The following is a 19,168-nucleotide window of genomic DNA, read 5'->3' as shown; positions in this document are numbered from 1 at the left end:
CAAAGTAAACGTAAACCTGTTTTGGTCGATACTTGATGGTTTTGGGCTTGGATTATTCTCTTAAGGGCTAGAGACAAAAAAAAACTATAATTAATTAAACATAAAATTGAAAAAATTTCAAACTTTGGACTGAACTAGCAAAAGTATCAAACCATAAGGATGAAACTGACCATTAACTAAAAATAAACACGAGAAAGACAAAAATATCCCTTAAACTAACCGCATAGTTGGATGCCGTTAGACGAGAGGACACAATTGGCTAATGTTTAAAACTATAAGGACTAAATTGACAAAATTTCAAACTTTAAACTGAAGTGGTGAAAGCAGCAAACTACAAGGACGAAAATGGACATTAACTCTATATATAATAATAATAAAGTTTGGATTTTTATTACAAATGAAGCAATAAAAACAATAACCCACTAGTTATTTTCCATTAATTTCTCTTACCCGTCAAAGATTTAACCCTAAAAAGCCTTTTGCTTTGCTTATTTCTAGAGAGAGAAAGTATTATTATTATATTGAAAAAGCAAGGTTTTTTATTTCAAGATTTTGTCAAAGAAAGATAGCTAAGCTCACAAATACATGTTATTATGTTATTGATTGATGAATTGATGAATTAACACAAATTCAAGATTCAAGATTTATAATTTTTTGAGGAAAGACAAATTGGATGCAAGATTCAAGATTTATACTTTTTTGGTAAGTTTTGATTATTATTATTATTTTTTTTGTTTTAGAAAGCAAGTTTTTATTTATTTATTTCAAGATTTTGTATTGATTGATGAATTAACAGAGAATCAAGATTCAAGATTTATACTTTTTGGTGATTTGGGGGTGAAATTGGATGCAAGATTCAAGATTTATACTTTCTTGGTAAGTTTTGATTAAATTTTTATTTTATTTTTTAATTTCAAGATTCTGTTAAAGCAAGCTCACAAATACATGTATTGATTGATGCATTAACAGAGAATCAAGATTTATAATTTTTGGAGGAAAATTTGGATGCAAGCTTCAAGATTTATACTTTCTTGGTAAGTTTTGATTATCTTTTTGTTCATTTAGATCTGATATATGTATTTATGTTGTTGTTGCCATTAATGGATTAGCATAAATTTGATTACTTGACAGTGTTTGTTACTTAGTTTAGCTAATAGAATTTATTAGATCTTGAAATCTATTAGGACTCTCCGACTCATTAGTTTCTTTAAAAAGAATGGTTATTTGATATGGGACTTTAACAAGAATTGAATATTTGAATTCATGTTTGGGATTACAGTTGATAAAGTTTCTTGCTTGGTGATCAAAAGTGAAGATTTCTAGATTTCTTGATTAGGGTTTGCTTGTTTGTTTATAAAGATTTGATCTTTTCGGGTTTGATTCGAGAAGGAATGTTGGAAGAGAGGTCTTTTTTGGTTTCGAGAAACTTCCGAGGCAAACGGGATACCACTTGGGTCTTTATGAGTAATTGCCGGATCGAAAAGATCGAAAAAAGACGGTTGGAGATCGAAGATGAAGAAGATATCGTTCACCCGACGAAAACCCGTAAACATTCCGAGGGGTGTGGTAATCTTGACCTTGGAATTCGGTCTCTCGATCTTTCTTTAGCCCCGAACGATCAATCCGATGATAATAATAATAATAATAATAATAATAACACGGGTGATGACGATGACTCGGATTCTACCTCCCCCGTTGATCAATCCAATGATGATGACGGGAATGATCAAGGCAACACGGGTGACGGTGACGGTGATGACTCGGGTTCAAGTTCGTTGATTTCCGACGACGATCAATCCGATAGTAATAATCAAGGTAACGCGGGTGATGGTAATGACTCGGATTCGAGCTTGTTGATCCCCGCCATCGGTCGGGACAACTCGATAAGTTGTCTACTAAAATGCTCAAGATTCGATTACGGGGCGTTAGCGTCACTCAACCGAACATTTCATAACTTAATTAGTAGCGGTGATCTCTATAGGTTAAGACGAAAGAACGGTATTATCGAGCATTGGGTTTATTTCTCTTGCCATTTGGTCCAATGGGAAGCATTTGATCCGAACAAACGACGTTGGATGAATCTTCCAACAATGTCGTCAAACACTTGTTTCCAGTTTTCCGATAAAGAATCGTTAGCCGTAGGGACCGAGTTACTCGTGTTAGGAAAAGAAGTTCTTGAACATGTAATATATAAGTACAGTTTGTTAACTAACTCATGGTCGTTCGGGCAGTTAATGAACGAGCCCCGATGCTTATTCGGGTCCGCAAGTCTCGGCGAGATTGCGATTGTGGCAGGCGGGTCCGACCAGAATGGAAAGATTGTGAGCTCGGCCGAGCTTTATAATAGCGAGACGGGTGCGTGGGAAACGCTTCCAAATATGCGTAAACCGAGGAAGATGTGTTCTGGTGTGTTTATGGATAGTAAGTTTTATGTCATTGGTGGGATCGGTGGTACGGATATGAAACCGTTAACGTGCGGTGAAGAGTACGATTTGGATACTCGGGTATGGACGGAAATCCCGAATATGTCACCGGTGAGGGCCGGTGGTGCTGCTAATGCCGCATCAGCGGCCCCCACTGAGGCACCACCGTTAGTGGCGGTTGTAGATAACGAGTTATATGCGGCTGACTGTGCGGATATGGAAGTTAGGAAATATGATAAAGGACGGAAAGTATGGGAAACGGTTGGGAGATTGCCCGAACGGGCGGATTCGATGAACGGTTGGGGGATTGCGTTTAGGGGGTGTGGTGATCGGGTTATTGTTATTGGCGGACCGAGAACTAGTGGGGCCGGGTTTATAGAAGTGAATTCGTGGGCACCGAGAGACGGGCCGCCGCGATGGACCATGCTCGGGCGGAAACAGTCGAGTAATTTTGTATACAATTGTGCTGTCATGGGATGCTGAAGATGGTGTTTTTTTTATGTGGATTCTTGATCATTGGTAACTCAAAAACTATTTTAAAAACATTTTTTTTTTTTTATTGTTCAGGAAGAAAGAAGAAAAAAACAGATTTTTACTTAAAGATTAAAAGGTTTCTTGAAAGATAATCTTGAGTATATTTCTTTTTAAGTTGTCATTATTCAATAACTTATTATCTTTTGTAGGTAGATGATATTCATTACAAATGATCTAAACTGTTTGATACATATATTTCACATTTGATTTCTTGACATAATAAGCTTCATGGTAACACAAAACATGTGAATCCTGTTCTTGTATTTATTGTTTTTGTGTGTTGTGTGTGTTTTTGTTGATAATGTGCACTACGCGTTTTGTGTATGTTTCTGGTTCTGTTCGGTTTAGTTATATTGGCATTTCGTCTTATGGGTTATGTTTAGAAATAGCCGTGAGTCTGAACATGAACAGGCCGAACCAGGTTAACCCATGAGCCGAACAGGCCGAACCAGGTTAGCGTTAGAGTTGCACAAATCGGGTTTTTCTAATACCCGGTTCTGGGTTCGGGAATGACCGACCGGGTATTGGCCATACCAGGGTCGGGTCCGGGCATTGTTTTTAGAAACCATACCTTATGCACCGGGTTCGGGTCGGGTATAGAACCGGGTATTCTAAAGCAGGTATTTGAATGCCCTATTTACAGGTATTGAAAAATCCTTATTTTCGGGATTTTCCGAGTATTTTTCAAGTATTGATTGGGTTTTTTAAAGGCCTGCACTTTTTAGGGTCTTTTTCAGGTTTTTTTCGGGTATTTGAAAAACCCAGTTTTAGGTATTGGAAAAACCTGGCTCCGGGTATGGAACTGGTCTGGTTTTCGAGTATTTTCCGGGTACATATTGGGTTTGGTTATGGGTACGGGTTCGGGTAGTAAAAACCTGGATATGAAAAAAACCGGTTCTGGGTTTTTTTTAGGTTCAGTTCCGAGTTCGTTTTTTTTTTCCACCTAATGCTATAGTCCAGTGACCTTTGAATCTCAAATTTGAATATCAGTCACAAACTTATAAGCTTTATAGTATGTCTGAACTTATCTTTATATTGTTGGTGTTGTGGGTTGTAATAATGGTTATGGTTTTGGACATTGGGCCGTGGTCGAAAACCGGTTAACCTAGCGATTAACCGGAGGTTAGCATGGTGTAACACTCTCGACCGAAAACTGGTTAACCTGTGTTAATGTGTTATACCTTTTTAGTTATGTCACAATTGCATCAGGCTTATATTTCACTTGTGTATTACCAGGAACTAGAGGTGCACAAAATACATGTTTCCGGACCCGACCTGGAAATGGTTCCTACCCGTACCCGACCTGCGGGTACGTCCTAGTATTGGGTTTCTCGCTAGATCTGTACCCGGAATCGGACCCGAACCCGCCAGAACCGGTTTCTACCCAACCCGGTTTTGAATTTTGTTGGTCATACCCGGAACCTGTTCCTAAAAATAACCGGTTTTTGCACCACTACAAGCAACCGTACTAATCTTAACAAAATTAATACATGTAAGAAAATGGGCTTGTGCAAATTTTCTTTTCTTAACGCAAGTGACAACACAATACTTAAGTTTTCGATCTTAAACATGAAGTTTAGACAATTACATATTGACTGGATTTTTATTGACGACAGTGATACAAAGACGTTAAAGGTGTATAGAATCACAAGATCAATCGTTATTTATGGTTGGGTCGTATGATCAAACCATGTGAATGATGTTGTGCATCATTTCTAACTTATTAGAATGTGATAGATATAACACGTTTGTGTCGTGTCTTAGATGCAAATATTTATGATCAATATTGTAAAAATCGCTAGTCGCTAGTTGGGCGGTGGGGGTGGTGACAAGCGATTATTTGGGATTAATCGGATCGAACTTTAATGTATAATTTTCAGTTTTACACACACACACACACATTTTTGTATGTAATTTTTAGTTTTATACATACACAAACATATTTTGTTCGGAATCTCGTTGGAAACTGCTGTTTTCTGCTGGAATCTCGTCGGAAACCGTTGATGTTGGTCGGAATCTCGTCGGAAACCGTTGATTTTGGTCGGAATTTCGCCGGAAACCGTCGATTTTGGCCGGATTTGACCATTGACCGATTTATTGTCCGACTAGCCCAAAATAATCAGTGAAGTGGGGATTAGCAATTTATTAAGGATTAATCGATGCCTTATGCCTAGTCGGGATTTTTGCAACACTGTTTATGACACCTGACTGAAATAGTGTTTACACTCAATTACGTGCTTATATTAAGAGAATCAAGTGTCATTACCCTTTCGATAAGTTCAACTCCAAATTGTGCCTGATATAGACAAATAACTCTATCAAACATTTGTAAAGATTGTGTTTGTCATGTCCTTATAAAAGCCTTGACAACAACATACACACTACACATTGAGCATATATGGTAGGGACTCATGGTACTTTTATCAACATGACAACAACACTCCAATCTAGCCGATATATAGTTCCAACGATTTGTAACTTTTCGACATTATGTTGTACATGTTAACGTTCACACGTTCTTGCCTCTTTCACCTTGTCTGATTAATCGGTACGCTTTTATCTTAATAATTTAGCGACGATGTTAAAAATATAATTAACAGTTGTTTCATGTTTCATTATTATTTATTTATATATTTTTATTTGAAATATCACAATTCGAATAACCAATCTGGATAGTTTAGCTTCATATTCTACAATGTTCCGTGTCAACCTGGACATGTTTTGACTTGTTACCCAACATGCAAAAGTTACGACCGCAACAATAAACATACTACAACACTTTTAAACCTCAAAAACGACAAGTTTTCTTTTGATAAAACAACAATCATTATGATATGTTTTTTTTTCAGTTTTCAAGATAAATATTGTTGACAACATCATTCTATACAACAAGTATTGTACGAATGTACGGTGTCCTCTTTAAGTCTGGCAAACTGTGTTCGTGTTAAATGTGCCGGTCTATAATGCAATATTGATGTAAATTGTGAAAAAGTATTAAAATGTGTTCGTCTGTTATCTTTATATTTGCTTTTATTACACTGATTAAAGTTAAGTTGATGTAAATTTTGAAAAATGATGACAGAACCTGATGTCCTGTTTTTGATTTGAGACAATTATTGAAACTATAAAGTTTTAAATCATTTATAGTATATGAAGATCCCTAGAAGAGGATACAAAAAATAATTTCGCTAGCAAAATATTTAATTATTTTAAATACTTCCACATGGCCCAAAGCTATACTCTTGGTCTTAGCTGGGCTTTCAAACATGTTGGGCCACACTTGTTACAACTTACAAACATACAAACTTTCAAACAACCCATTGGGGTTTATGTTTTAATAATATGAAAAGGTAAAACCAGTCAAACATAACTTTTCTTTAAATATAATTTAACTTCATATCATATATATAGTTAAAATGAACTCAGAATATCATTAGTATCATTTTTTGAATAATAAAAATATATATAATGTAAACACCTCAGTTTGGAAGGTGGAGATCTTAGGTTCAAGTCCCACATACCACAAGAATTAGAAAGTAATTTCATGTTAAAAAAAAAACTAAATCCAACAAGATATATAAACAAAGCAAAGGAAATGTAATCTAATTTTTGGAGCACAAAAGAATGGGGGATGTGGGAATCAATTTTCCTCATGGAAGCAACAACCATCACGGGTAAAACTGTTTTTGCGGCTGTTTAAACGGTCTTTGCAGTCGCTAATTTTTTTGCGACTATTTTAAAGTTGTAAATTTTGATCGCAATTGCTAAGTTTGTCAGTTTGATACGGTGAATTTGAAATACATATATTTGATATGATTTGTCATTGTGTAATATTCCTCCCACATCAAGATCAAGTTAAGAATCTTTTGCAAGGTCGGGGTCATGACTCATGACTACTTGACTAGCTTGTTAAGCAGCCTCCATGATTTGACATAGGTTTTGTGAGCACATTGGGTGTAAAAATGTAGGCTTTTTAATAAGTGCAACTCTTCTTGTTGTATGTGTTGTGTAATATTATGATAAAGGAATCTCCTCGTTTTAATGTTGGAATATTTGTGAAACTTAATAGCAATAAGGCTAAGGGATGTGGCTCATTTGAGCCATACCCTTTCATTCGTCACGTCTGCTTCACGTAAGCTTTTCCTTCATTATTCAACTTCACCTTTGACCACCCCCCCCTCCCGGCATGAGTCATTCTCCTCATTCTCCATCATTTCACAATTTAATATAATACAAAAATTGAAAAAGAAAAAATAAAACTGATTGGCTACTGATCTAAGTGACCCCCCCCCCCCTCAATGGGCTCATTTCACTATTGAAATGAGGAGGAGGAGGGGGGGGGCACTAGCCTTGTTTGAATTAGGGGGCTGACATATTGGACCGGTGGGGATCCCCATTGATCCATACCGGTTGGTTAAAGTGAGCAAATAAGTCAAAAAATGACAACTTTGGAGTTAAGACGTTACTAAATTAAACCCAAGTTTAGTGTAAAAGAAATTAAATTAATAAGTTGTGAGGCTAATTATGGCATATTTCAACATATTCTTAAAAATTCAAGTGTTGACTAAAGTTAACATGATCTTCCGTTTGAAACTTCATCTAGAGGTTCAACTGTTCAAGAGTTATAGAGATAGCAAATAACTATTTTTAATAGGAGCATGAAGACAAATAAACTTTTAGTGTAACTAATTTTGCATCTAGAAATCATATTTTGACCTTAACTATGGCATCCAGGTGTAGACTTGCAATAATAGGATTAATAGTTAACTTAAGGGTATCTTTGTTGTCAAAAGGATTAACTTTAGTGTGCCTCAAGTATTTGGTCTTGATTATTGAAGCTTTACTTTTTAGTTGAAACACCTTGTTATATGACTTTTAAAGCTTTACCTTTAGTTGAAAACCATATGTTTTCACTAGTTGGACTTCAAATTTAAGTTTCCATTTTTTATTTATTTAAACGCAATCTCACACACCACTAACATAATTGTACACTATTTTACTTATAACGAGACTTGAAAGCTCACCATTTTAAAACAAACTTACCATATTTGTTACCACTACAACTTGGTATTAAAGCATGATAATGTAAATGTCTCATGTTATTTTAAGTTCATTTTAGTTACTTAAAAGCGTTTATAGAGTCGAATGAGACTGAAAGACCTCACTACTTAAGAGAAACTTACCGTATCACACCACATTGGTATCAAAAGGTATAAATGTCTCATGTAATTATAAGTTGCTTCTAATTACTTAAAATTAAAGTGTTACATGGTCCATTAAAATCTCATCAATAACTAATGTGTATGAGTATGAATTGTTAGTGGTCGAGCGTGTTAGGATTAAACGCACACACGAAACTGAACACACACACGAAAGCAGTAAACGAACACGAGGATTTAACGTGGTTCGGTCTAAACTGACCTACGTCCACGGGTGACAACTAGGTATATCTTTATTGAGTGACCTCATATTACAAGTACATAATGTTGTTTATATAGAGACTGAACTAGGGTTAGTAAATTATTATGCAAGAAATCTAAACCGGGCCGGGCCCGACCGCCCACACCCGTCTCCTCTTTTGACTTCATATAATAAACCGGGCCAACAAGGCCTACGAACCCAACAATCTCCCACTCGGAGGCCTTGAGTACTCTCGTCTGCACTCCTGATTGTACTTCTGTAATCTGAACATTAAACTTCTTCTAGTTGCCACCTCCTTCTCATCAATTAACCTGAAGGCCCGTTGAAGCTCCCCGGAGCTCCAACACGTCAGTCATGGCTGAAACTGCCCCTGACCCGTTCTCTGTCCCTACCGGCTCCCACTGTAACGAACTACCGGATCCTGAGATAACCTGAGAACAAACACTCTCCATATTCAGCAAGTAATTCATTGGAGAGACTTTTACAGCTGGAATACTGGTTTTCTTAATCCACTGTCGACCTGGAACTGTAACTAAAACACGACCTGTGCTCCCACTGTCACGATGTCCCCCAACTGATTTAACCTTCCTAGCTCGTTCATCCTGAATCTTCACTTTGGCTCTGGGTTTGTTACTTGCAAAACGAACCTTCTTCTGCCCACGAGATTCTGTGAACCGGACTTTGTCTTTCACCAAAACTGGATCCACTCCTTTCGGTGACATATCGACCATATACAACGAACCCATTTTCTTGCCACGAGCAACCACGAGATTCCCTTTGACTACTTTCCACTGCCCATTCCCGAACTTAGCATCGTGCCCTTGGTCATCCAACTGCCCAACTGATATCAAACGTTTCTTCAAACTTGGAATAACCCTCACGTCTTTCAAAGTCCAAGAAGTACCGGCTGAAGTTATCAAATCAACGTCTCCCATACCCGTAACCTCTAAAATATCATCATTCGCTAGTCGAACCTTTCCAAAATCCCCAAATTTAAGATTCTTCATCGTTTCACTACAGTGAGTGGCATGAAACGATGCACCAGAATCCATCACCCAAGCATCAACGCTACTCTCAACACTACAAACCAAAGCCTCATCACTACTGACTCCGTCATCTGTGTCGTCTTCTGTAACGTTCACCTTTTTCTTACCATTCGGACACTGATTCCTGAAGTGTCCTTTCTCTTTACAACCCCATCATTCAATATCCTTACGAGTCTTAGACTGACTCCTCTTCCTGCTCCCACTGCCTCGCTGTTTTCCCCTACCTCTACCTTCTGTGACTAGCATATTGCCTGATGATTCACCTGAACTTCTGCGTCTTGAATCTTCTCCCAGAATCAGATCTCGAATCCCATCGAAAGTAATATTTGTAGACGAACTACAAACTGCAGTCACTGTTTGCGACCAACTGTCGGGCAAAGAGGATAATAACAAGAGGCCTTGAACTTCATCATCAAACTTAATGTCAACTGACACTAAGCGGGACAAGATCGAATTAAGATTATTGATATGAGTTGTAACTGACCCACCCTCTTTCATTCGAGTTGTCACTAGCTCTCTGATAAGATAGACCTTATTCGCTGCCGAAGGCTTCTCATACATGTTGGATAGTGCGTCCATCATACCACGGGCTGTGGTTTCTTTCATGACGTTAAACGCCACATCTTCCGACAACGACAATGTAATACAAGTCCTAACTTTCTTGTCTAACTTCTTCCAATCTGCTTCTGACAACTTTTCTGGTTTTTCATCCTCGAACACTACATCCAAGTCTTTCTGACAAAGTAGTGCCTCAATCTGCATCTTCCACCAACCGAACTTCTGTCCGTCAAACTTCTGTATCGAAACCTTTCCGTCTTCTGCCATGGCAATGACTAAAACGAAAAACTGGATAAAACAGAGACAGACACAGCAACACGAGCCTGAACTTAACGATTGTTCTACTGAACTCTGTTAAAAAATCAACCTATTTATACGCAACGGAAATACGAACTGTAAATCAGAAACCGAAACTTTAAACTGAAACGATAAACCTGACAAACGCGGTTGGCACTGGTTCTCCGTTTCTTTAAACGACTTCAACTGTTCTTCAACAAAAAATAGGATCTTGATTGGCTCGTTCTGCGCCTTTTACAAGATATGATCTCCAAACAAAAAATATATAAAACCAATATATTATTTTTGTTTCTTAGCAAACCATCCCAAATATAAAATAATAATAACAATAGTAATCCTCTGTCACGTAAACTCCAAGAAGCAATATGACTTCTTCTTTTCCCTTTAATGGTGCAAACTCTAAGAAAATAATAATACATATACTTTCTTGTCAATCGCAAACAGCAGGATCAAAAAAAAAACAAGAAGCGGCAATCGAAGGACGACGCGACAAATCAGATTACACGAGATGGTGGTCAAAGGGTGGTGATGCGGTGCTCGACTGAACCCTAGTCGTGATCGTCGGGCTGGGTTTAGCATCGGCGAAACAGCGGCGGCGGCGTATACCCTAACGACAATCGGAAAACCGTAGCAGCGGCGGAACCCTAGCGCAGTAGGGTGGCGGCGGCTGGATGGTTTGGCGGCGACTCGGCTGGTTCAACGTGTTCTTCGCGTGATCCGAACCTAAGCTCTGATACCACTTGTTAGGATTAAACGCACACACGAAACTGAACACACACACGAAAGCAGTAAACGAACACGAGGATTTAACGTGGTTCGGTCTAAACTGACCTACGTCCACGGGTGGCAACTAGGTATATCTTTATTGAGTGACCTCATATTACAAGTACATAATGTTGTTTATATAGAGACTGAACTAGGGTTAGTAAATTATTATGCAAGAAATCTAAACCGGGCCGGGCCCGACCGCCCACACCCGTCTCCTCTTTTGACTTCATATAATAAACCGGGCCAACAAGGCCTACGAACCCAACAAAAAATAGGATCTTGATTGGCTCGTTCTGCGCCTTTTACAAGATATGATCTCCAAACAAAAAATATATAAAACCAATATATTATTTTTGTTTCTTAGCAAACCATCCCAAATATAAAATAATAATAACAATAGTAATCCTCTGTCACGTAAACTCCAAGAAGCAATATGGCTTCTTCTTTTCCCTTTAATGGTGCAAACTCCAAGAAAATAATAATACATATACTTTCTTGTCAGTCGCAAACAGCAGGATCAAAAAAAAAACAAGAAGCGGCAATCGAAGGACGACGCGACAAATCAGATTACACGAGATGGTGGTCAAAGGGTGGTGATGCGGTGCTCGACTGAACCCTAGTCGTGATCTTCGGGCTGGGTTTAGCATCGGCGAAACAGCGGCGGCGGCGTATACCCTAACGACAATCGGAAAACCGTAGCAGCGGCGGAACCCTAGCGCAGTAGGGTGGCGGCGGCTGGATGGTTTGGCGGCGACTCGGCTGGTTCAACGTGTTCTTCGCGTGATCCGAACCTAAGCTCTGATACCACTTGTTAGGATTAAACGCACACACGAAACTGAACACACACACGAAAGCAGTAAACGAACACGAGGATTTAACGTGGTTCGGTCTAAACTGACCTACGTCCACGGGTGGCAACTAGGTATATCTTTATTGAGTGACCTCATATTACAAGTACATAATGTTGTTTATATAGAGACTGAACTAGGGTTAGTAAATTATTATGCAAGAAATCTAAACCGGGCCGGGCCCGACCGCCCACACCCGTCTCCTCTTTTGACTTCATATAATAAACCGGGCCAACAAGGCCTACGAACCCAACAGAGCGGAGTCAATTCACCTTCAATTTGAGCTCGGGCTTGAAGTTAAACAAACCAACTCAACTCGGTCTGTTTAATATATAAGATGAAATATGAGTTTAAGCTTAGATAAGCTTGAGCCAACATAGATATAAATATAACAGGTAAGATTTCTTTCACGTATAAATAAATATGACAATAAAAAAGTTGCGCTTTTCAAATGAAATACTTAACTTGAGCGAGCCAACAAACTAACGAGCAAGCTCACCTCAGTTCAAGCACGACTCGTCGACTCGAAACTCAAATGAGCCAACTTGGCTCTACTCCTATATTTTCAAGCTGATTTTGAGCTAGATATTTTCAAGTGTGATAGTTGTTTGCATGTGGTGAGATGGTGGAGGTGGTACCATTGAATATGATGGTTATGAATGTGATGGTATTCAATCAATTTAGATAAAGAAAAAAAGAACTAGAAAACAGATAAGTCACAACATGATGTAAAAGATCAGAAATAAAAACTATTTGGTTCAACTTAAAAGTCGATTTATAAAATGATCAAAATAATATAAACAATCAGAAAATAAGAGTCAATTTTTATGGTATAAAAAGTTGAAATTAACTTGTTTTTACTTATGGACATATACTAAACCTGACAATATATGCTCATTTTGTTGCAATTTATAAATCTGGTGGTAATATGTAACACTTAATTCCTCATCATGTGTACATGCATCTTTCTTTTATATCGGGTCTAAATAGTTGTGCGATCTAAAAACCATATCATATGGTTCATGTTAGTAGAGGTGTTTACGATCCGATTTTCGCAGTTTTTAGGTTACATCATGAACCAAACCGTTGGTAACGGTTTTTAGGTGAAATCAGTAACGCTTTGGTTCTGGTTCGGTTGCACGGTTTGGACTTGTTGCGGTTTTATACAAAATATCCAAAATAATTTATGGTATTTTAATTGTATAACTCTTAATAATTTACATAATTTATCAAACTGATTTTTAGGTTGTCATTTAAAAAATTAAAAGGCCGATTAATGTTTCTTGCATATGCGATTTGGGCATTGTTGGTCTTGTTCGCCCTTAGCATCATTGACTACAACACAAACAATTATCTACATTTGACCAACATAAGGGTTGTGTTCCCTTATGGGTGAATTTATATTGTTTACTAACATGTTGGTCAAATGTAGATAATTGTTTGTGTTGTAGTCAATGATGCTAAGGGCGAACAAGACCAACAATTTTTTTGTTGTGATCAATATTAAGGTTGTGTCGGCCCAACCGATCCAACTGGGAATCGGTGTGAAGAGGTAGGTCCCAGCAGAGACCAGTTGGTCCCGCAAGACTCACCTTGAACAGGGTTGTCTGCGCAAAGGCCATCTGCTCCCGCAGGACCCACCATGCTCATAGAATCTTACGCGCAGTACGCAAGCTGTACACGCAGGGAAAGCCTCCCAATGGTGAAGTACCCCGCCTGTTCCCGCAGTTGCGGATACAAGCCATCAGGGAAGGCTACCCGCAGACAGCAGGGCTACACGTACAAGACTAGCTACTTCAGCCGTCACGTGAAGGCATGAGCAAGGCGGGAACAATCCCGCCCAAATGAGCCAGTCTGATTCTGAAAGATCTTTTGTACCATACCTACCAAGGTATGGATAGGACAGACGATCTGACCAGAACAGCCCATGAGCCAATCACAGGGTGACAGCTCACCGACAACAGTGCGAGGAGGAGCACCCTCTAGTACTGTTTGTCACTATTAGCCGCTGCCTACTCACCAACCCTCACTGTGGAGCAGGCGCAGCCTACAGTTGGTGGAATAGTATTACTGTTGGCCGTAACCTATTCACCAACCAGCATGGCCTGCGTACAATCCACAGTCAGTGGGACGTGCATGGTCTACAGTTGGTGGAATAGTGCAGCCGACTTTATTACTGTTGGCTGTAACCTACCCACCAACCAGTATGGCCTGTGCGTAATCCACTGTTGGTTGAACAGGAATACTATTCAGCCGGCTGTACCTTCTAGAAAACCTACCTTCGGCTATAAATACTCCAATATCTTGGAATGGTAAGATCATCTACAATCTCGTATAACTTACTTGATAACTGCTCTTATAGTATTCATATACTTTTATATTCAAAGAGCAATATAGACTGATTCTCACGCCGGAGGGTGGTCACAAGGAGGAACCCCCCCTTCTCAGTGACGAGCTTACGGTGTCTGTTTTGCAGGTTCCCTGAAGTACAACTTACTCTGCTGGACCTAACCTTCGTGGGAAACATTACCTGGCCCCCAGATTACCTATAATCTGCCCGGGGTTACTTAGTGTTTCTTCATTGGCGCCATCCGTGCATAAAGCTAGAACTACATCCTTCTCCAGTTTTTCAAAACTTCCAAGATGACTAGAGAAATTCCGGTAACCACAACCCCAGCCACTGGGGTAAACACCGGCAACACAATGTTTACAAACACTACCCCAGCCACCCAAGCTGGGGCAAGTGAAATACATTTTACGAACACTACCCCAGTCACTCATGTAGGGGCAAGTGGAGTAAATATTCCACTGGGATTCACTGATGCCCAGCTGGAAAAACGACCTCGAGCCCCTCGCCAAACACTTGATCAAGTGAAGGCATGGGCCGAGGCACGTCAAAGAGAATTTCAGGCTGAGTTGGACGAACGCTTGCGTTCAGTCCAACAAGCTGAGGAATTCGGTAGTACTCGCCAGCACCTCAACATGAGTAGTGAGTACGAGTACTCAGACGGCGAGGGGGAAGACTCCGACACCGACGCGAACCCTCGCCATAGGACGAAAGGGAAGCGTAAGGAAACGGATCCCCAGCCAAAAAGGAATTTTGGGGAAGCATTCCAACCAGTCACAGAAAAAAGCGAGCGTGACTTCTCCAAGGCCTTTAGACCTACTGCTACAAACGCAGGAAGGTCAAAATTTGCAAGGGACATTGCAGAAGCAATCGCCCCGAGGAGTGCCAAACAAATGTCCAATATTGGCACATACGATGGTCTATCCGACCCAGATGACCATCTGAACAGGTTCATTGCGGGGGCAACCGTCAGTAACTGGACGGAACCCACGTGGTGCTACATGTTCCAGATGACTCTGGTAGGAGCAGCCAGAGCATGGTTCGACCGTTTACCGGTCCACCACATTTATGACTGGGCAGACTTCCAGAACAAGTTCAGTCAACAGTTTAGTCAACAGAGGAAACACACTGAGGAGCAGTGGACGATCCTCAACTGTGTCAGAGAAGAGGATGAATCCTTACTGGACTTCATCACCCGCTTCAACTCCAAGAAGGTGAGTCTGGGCAACATCAGTGAAGACCTCGTTCGCGCCGCTTTCATTCAGGGCGCTGAATACCCAGAACTCATCCGCACTCTGACGGGTAAAGACGGTATGCCATCCACGTGGGATGCCATAATGACGGCAGCCAAGCGCTTTGCCGAAACAGAGAAACAGCTGGGAAGAGATCTCCCCCACAATACAAACCTCTACACGCAGAGGACAAGGGAGAATAATGTAAGAACCGCCCGGCTAAACAAAAAGAGGCGGCAAGGTATTTGGCAGTCAAGGATAACTTTGACGCCCCACAAGCTCTCGCCCTCTGGTTGGCGGAAGGGACAAAACGCACCCTTTGAACCGGAAAAACCGCTGGACGCCACTCACCAAGAGCGTCACGGAGATATTTGCCACGGAAAAACTGCCATGGCCAAAAGCTCCAGTGATCCGACAGAAACCCAATGCGGATCAAAGCAAGTCTTGTGACTTCCATGGGACAAAGGGCCATAGCACTGAGGAGTGCACATCCTTGAGGGACATCGTCGAGACATTCGTCAAGGATGGGAGGCTCGCACACCTCGTGGCATCTATCAAGAAGGGAGGAAGGAACGACAACAGGTACAGGGGGCAACGGACGGAAGCCCGTCGACATTAGCATCAACATGGTCCATGGTAAGGTCAGAGGAAGAAAGAGACCAATGACCGAACCATGCGCATGGAAGGAAGCAGAAGTGCGCTTCCCGCGAGTGCCGGGAGGCCCAAACAAAGAAGGCCCCATTGTCATTAAAAGCCAGCTGGGGCACTACATCACCTCCCGCACCCTCGTTGACAATGGCGCATCGTCGACAGTGATGTACAGGCAGTTCTTCGACAAGCTCGATGATGAAGACAAGGAACGCCTGGAGACGGTCTACGCTTCAATGGAAGGGTTTGACGGCAGCATGAACACTCCCTTGGGCATCCTATCTTTCCCCGTCACTCTCACTGATGGGAATTATTCACGCACGGAGGATGTGGATTTTGTTGTGATGAAAAAACCACATCATACGTATAACATCCTATTCGGGAGAGACGGGATGGCAAGATTCAACGCTGTGGTATCCTCAGTCCACGGCATGATGGGATGGCCAACAACTGAAGGCGTAGCGATGATCACGGGCATTCCCCAGGTATGCATCGCATCTGTCTCCTCTAAACCCAAACCGAAGATGGCCAAACAAACCATCACTGAGCCTGAACAGTGGGCATTCAATGGGAAATATCCCGATCAGGCCGTTACCATTGGCCCGACAATTATTGATCCAACACGCACCTTACTCAAGCGCTTACTGCAGCGAAACGCAGACATCTTCGCGTGGACACCAGCCGACATGACTGGTGTACCCCGGGGAAAGGCAGAGCATAAGCTCAAATGCGATCCGGCCGTAACGCCGATCGTACAAAAGCGCAGAGTAATGGGGCCCGAGCAAACCAACGCGTGCAGAACCCAAGTCAAGGAACTCCTTGATGCGGGCATCGTGCGCGTTAGCAAATATCAAACATGGGTTGCAAATCCCGTAATGGTACCGAAGAATAACAAACAATGGCGCATGTGCATAGATTTCAAAGATTTGAATAAAGCATGCCCCAAAGATTGTTATCCGTTGCCAGAAATTGATCTCAAGGTGGATTCGGTGGCACCATTTCGCCTTAAATGCTTCTTGGATGCGTATAAGGGGTACCATCAAATCCACATGGCTGTGGATGACCAGGACAAAACCGCCTTTCGGACGCCCGATGGCACATTTTGTTATAAAATGATGCCGTTCGGACTTAAGAACGCGGGGTCCACGTACCAACGACTAATGGACAAAGAGTTTCACGCCCAAATTGGGAGAAACTTGGAAGTCTATATGGATGATTTGGTCATCAAAAGCCCCGAGCCAGAGACGATGTTGAAAGACATTGAGGAAACTTTCAACACGCTCAGAAAGATAAACATGAAGCTCAACCCGAGCAAGTGTTCATTTGGGGTGGAAGAAGGAAGTTCTTAGGGGTCATTATTACTAAAGATGGCTTCAGAGCGAACCCTGAAAAGGTCGAAGCCATTGTCAAAATGGAATCACCTACCACCATAAAACAGGCTCAAACACTTAATGGACGACTAGTCGCGCTTAACCGCTTTTTGGCAAACCATGCGGATAGGTCGTTCCCTTTTGTGTCAACACTAAGAAATTGTTTAAAGAAAACGCACTTCCGCTGGACACCAGAAGCGGAAGCAGCTTTCCAGGAGATTCGATCACGCCTGATCGAACTCCCAACACTCACAGCACCACAAGCGGGAGAGGAGTTAATCCTATACCTCTCCGCAACAGATAGAGCAACCGGGGCAGTCCTGCTTGTAGAACGAAAAGGCATCCAGATGCCAATCTATTATGTTAGCCGCGTGCTGGCAGACGCGGAAACCCGGGTACTCTACCCTGGAAAAACTGGTCTTGGCACTTATACACGCTTCACGCAGGTTGAGACGATATTTCCAGGGTCACCCAATCACTATTCTCACCAACTTCAAACTCTCAAATGTTCTAGGCAAACCCGAGTTGGGAGAATATGCGATTCAATACAAGCCGAGACCAGCCATTAAAGGCCAGGTCCTGGCTGATTTTATTGCCGAAGTCCCCGCTGCGCGGGAGAAAGAGTGCCAGGAGGAGGTTCAACCCTCCCCAGCACACGAAATCGATGAGGTCTGGCGACTCTATACTGATGGAGCAGCTAGTAACGAGGGTTCAGGCGCAGGGTTAAAATTAACAAACCCAGCAGGCCAGGAATATACTTATGCTATTCGGCTGGATTTCCCAAGTACGAATAACGAAGCTGAATATGAAGCATTCCTGGCCGGATTGAGGATTGCGCGTAAATGGGTGTAAAAAATTTGGAAGCCCATGTAGATTCCATGCTAGTGGCAAACCAAATAAACGGGACGTACACGGCTGTAAATGACACAATGGCCCTGTACCTTGCCCAGGCCAAAGCCATCATGCGCGATTTTAATGATTGTAAAGTGATACATGTCAAGCGCAGCGAAAACAAATCTGCGGATGCGTTAAGCAAGCTTGCATCACTGGCCTTCACCCACTTGGGTAAGGACATCCGCGTGGAACTCCTCGAAACACCATCAGTCCCGCACAAGGAAATTTGTGTCATCCAAACCGGTACAGAAACATGGATGACCCCAATAATAAAATACCTTGAAGCAGGAACGTTACCAGAGTCGAAGTCACAGGCAAGAAAACTACGCTGTAAAGCACTGAATTATCAGCTGGTCAATGACACCCTTTACAGACGTAACTTTCTTGGCCCATTGTTAAGATGCGTGGACAACCAAGATGCTGACTACCTCCTAAGGGAGGTTCACGAAGGCATCTGTGGAGTACACGCAGGCCCCCGCGCTGTGGTAGCCAAGCTAAACAACGCGGGATACTTCTGGCCGGGTATGCATATGGACGCGTTGGCATACATCAGAAAATGCAGATCTTGTCAGCTTTACGCACCCAACACGCATCGCCCGAAAAATGAACTTGTTCCTGTCACTTCCTCATGGCCATTTCAGAAGTGGGCCATTGACGTGACAGGCCCATTTCCAACAGCAGCTGGGAATGTTCAGTTCCTAGTGGTGGCCATTGACTACTTCACCAAATGGATAGAAGCGAAACCTTTAGCCCAAACAACCGCAAAGCATATCAAAAAATTT

General features: G+C 41.5%; 1 pseudogene across 3 annotated transcripts; it reads left to right on the top strand.

Annotated features, from left to right (window-relative positions):
- Positions 1-370: 370 nt before the first annotated feature.
- On the top strand, positions 371-3,696 carry LOC143546477 (F-box/kelch-repeat protein At1g26930 pseudogene; annotated as a pseudogene). 3 transcript variants are annotated; one of them, XR_013137595.1, is made up of 5 exons: positions 371-702; positions 797-876; positions 970-1,034; positions 1,280-3,378; positions 3,410-3,696. The product of XR_013137595.1 is annotated as an F-box/kelch-repeat protein At1g26930 pseudogene, transcript variant X2 (transcript). The 3 variants fall into 3 exon arrangements; XR_013137594.1 differs by having other exon boundaries at positions 1,280-3,696; XR_013137596.1 differs by lacking the exon at positions 970-1,034 and having other exon boundaries at positions 1,280-3,696.
- The last annotated feature ends 15,472 nt before the right edge of the window (positions 3,697-19,168 follow it).

The sequence above is a fragment of the Bidens hawaiensis genome, unplaced genomic scaffold (genome assembly GCF_021521415.1).
Source record: "Bidens hawaiensis isolate Kalapana, Puna unplaced genomic scaffold, B.hawaiensis_p1.1 tig00014352_1, whole genome shotgun sequence".
In the NCBI taxonomy this organism is placed as follows: domain Eukaryota; kingdom Viridiplantae; phylum Streptophyta; class Magnoliopsida; order Asterales; family Asteraceae; genus Bidens; species Bidens hawaiensis.
This window is presented reverse-complemented; position numbering and strand designations above follow the sequence as displayed.